At 36.6% G+C, this 2,785-nt stretch overlaps 1 long non-coding RNA gene across 1 annotated transcript; it reads right to left on the reverse strand.

Moving 5' to 3' along the window:
* Nucleotides 1-226: 226 nt before the first annotated feature.
* On the reverse strand, nt 227-2,400 carry LOC148695131 (uncharacterized). The gene is made up of 4 exons (XR_015965720.1): nt 2,088-2,400; nt 1,848-1,962; nt 969-1,041; nt 227-527 (listed from the first exon to the last, which is right to left on the reverse strand). It is a non-coding gene; the product is annotated as an uncharacterized LOC148695131 (long non-coding RNA).
* Between the last annotated feature and the right edge of the window lie 385 nt (nt 2,401-2,785).

Raw genomic sequence — 2,785 nt, forward strand, 5'->3', positions numbered from 1 at the left:
ATTGCATTGGTGCCTTTCCTGCAGTGCCAACCTTATTCATATCGGTGGCAAAGTTGCAAAATAATATTAAAAAAAACGGACGCCCTGTGTGGGCACCCAGATTTGAATGGGAATATTTCCCTTTTTCTTTTTTTTTTCTTTTTTTGGTGAGGAAACAAATTGTAAGATCTTTGATATAAGAATATACTACAAATTTGCATAACTAATCTTTAATACAATTTTGAACAAATGTTGGGACTCAAACTTTGAAAAGTGTTTGAACACTCTGTTTCCAAAGAGCTTAATCATGTCATTCCAATCTCTCTTTGGCGATCAAACCATTGTCTCTCTAGGTGGGATATTTGAGCTAGGTTTCTTCAAACCAGGTCAGCTTTCAAACTACTATATAGGTATATGGTACTCCAAGCAAGTAGTATCTGAGAGCAAGTAGTATCTGAGAGGACTGTTGTTTGGGCAGCAAATAGGGAAATACCAGTCAAAGGCAACAGCAACAAGAGCAGATGTTGATGCTGCGATGGGAGTTCAAACTAAACAGCAAAAAATTAGAGAGAATTGAAGCAAAGAAATACCCAAAAAATTACATTCACATATCCCAAAACAATATAAAACAAAAAAAAAAATGGAATAGAAATCTGGAAGAAGATGAACAAATCGATGCAAAACTCTGCTGCATTGAATAAAATCAAAGGCAAGTCCTGATCGTCAAATTTCAAGCACAAAGAGCTGATCGCTAGAAAGAAATACAAAAACACATTGACTGAAGTTTTACTTGCAGCTCATTAGCATAGGACCATGTAGATGGCACTAGATTTTTACACAAATCTGGAGGGCACCAAGACTACCAACCATATGCTTAACGGAACTTTAATTTGTTAGCATAACTACCTGCTAACCAAATCTTGAGCATATTGATAAACCAGAAATTTAAACACGTAAGCGGCTAGATTGCAAGCACGAGACTTCCATACCTCAAACCGAAGGCAACGTGCTGTCTAGCAGTCCAAACCTTGATCCTTGATAAATTGAACTTCCTTCTTTGATCTAGCAATCCAAAAATAGATAAATTACGCAACATGTCATATCAATATAACACCCCTATACGTACACACACATACCAAAACAGCCTACATTCAGATTTGCATCATATCTTTGTTTCTAACTCTCTGGGGAATTTTCACAAACACCCAATAGGCAAGATTTGCTTCAATATAAAAGAAATTTGATTTAGTCAGTGATCTCAATTGCATGTATATCTGAATGACCATGCTTGTTAGTTAGTCATGTTATAGGATGTATTTAACACTTACCAAGCGGTTCTAAAACAACATCCTACATACATATTATGTTGCCAAACTATGAATCAAGACAGAACTTTCCTACTTTGGTAATGTAATCTCCTAGTCTAGTTACGATTTGGTTCCTGTATTTTGACTTGAAAACAATTTTGGTCCCCTAGAAGTTGCCAATGGCTCCCGAATTGTAACTGGATAAAACTCAACATAGCTATGAAAAATTAAAACTCGAGGCACCAAAGCGTGAGAAAAAAGAAACCAAAATAGTTAAAGTTACCCTTTTATATCATACATACCATTAAAAATTTGTTTAGAGATAAAAATGGTAGTCATAGTAGAGAATCCAACTTGACCAAAGAAAGTGGATTTCCTCACTTTCTAGTGCTAATATATTTACCGTGCTTGAGACTACAAAAGCTTTATAAAAGCAGTTGCTTCTTTTTTAATTTGTCCATCAAAAGTATTGCAACTGCGGATCCTGGGAATTTTAAAAAAATTTCCAAGCAAGAGATAAAATGTGATAGTTGTGGTTAAGGAGAAAATCACCCTGTTCACCTTAATTTTTTTAGAAGAACCCTCTTCACCTTAGTTTCACCCACAACCTTCCAAGGTTTCCATTCTTCTCGGCCCAGGTTGGAAACAACCTTGATTCACCTTCCTTGTCCCCAATCTTCGACATGCATACAGAAAATGGAATTAAAATTTGAAATCTAGAATCGATCCAAAAACTGAAAATTTTTATTTTGAGAAATTACTTACACTAGGGAACAGCCATGAGGAGAGGATCATTTTTACCTCTTGGTTAAGGTCCAATTCAGGCAGACTTTGCCGGAAATTGGCCGGAATACCCATGGTCACTGTTTCTTAGATCTGAAATTGAGAAAATTCGGCTACAAATTTGGAGAAACTAACTTGAGGGTTGGAAAGAGGAAGGGAAGAGGATTCTGAAGGTATAGTTTGACGCTCGTTGGTGACCGGAGGACGGAGCCGCTACTGCATGAAAGAGAAGAGTATACGGGAGGGAGGAGAGAGAGAATGAAAAGGGAAGCGAGCGGAGGGAATGAAGGGGAGGAGTTGGACTTTTGTGAAGGGGAGGGAGAGAGGTTTTAATGGTTTTTTTATTTGTTTTATTGGTGTTCAATAAATTGTATTGGTGCCCAGTTAATCACAAATGCACAAAAAAGTATTTTTAAGAAATAAAGTTAGTTAACAGACATCAATATTGGTGGCTGATTTTTTTAGGCCATTGTAAAGCCACCAAAAAATAGTAAGAGTAGCAACTTTATATCTATGGCCACCATTTGCAAAGGGTGGGCAAAAAATGGTGTGTAATGAGCATAATTTTAGTAGTGTATGAATCGAGACTTACAAAGTAGACCGTTTGGATCTTTAAAATTCGATGTAGAGTGGACCCCTCACCTAATACCCATTTAAAAAAAAATGAGAATCCCTTTGCATAAAGGGCATGTGTGTGTGTGTGTATATATATATGA

This window comes from Pyrus communis, chromosome 8 (genome assembly GCF_041283825.1).
Source record: "Pyrus communis isolate YQ-2024b chromosome 8, ASM4128382v1, whole genome shotgun sequence".
In the NCBI taxonomy this organism is placed as follows: Eukaryota; Viridiplantae; Streptophyta; class Magnoliopsida; order Rosales; family Rosaceae; genus Pyrus; species Pyrus communis.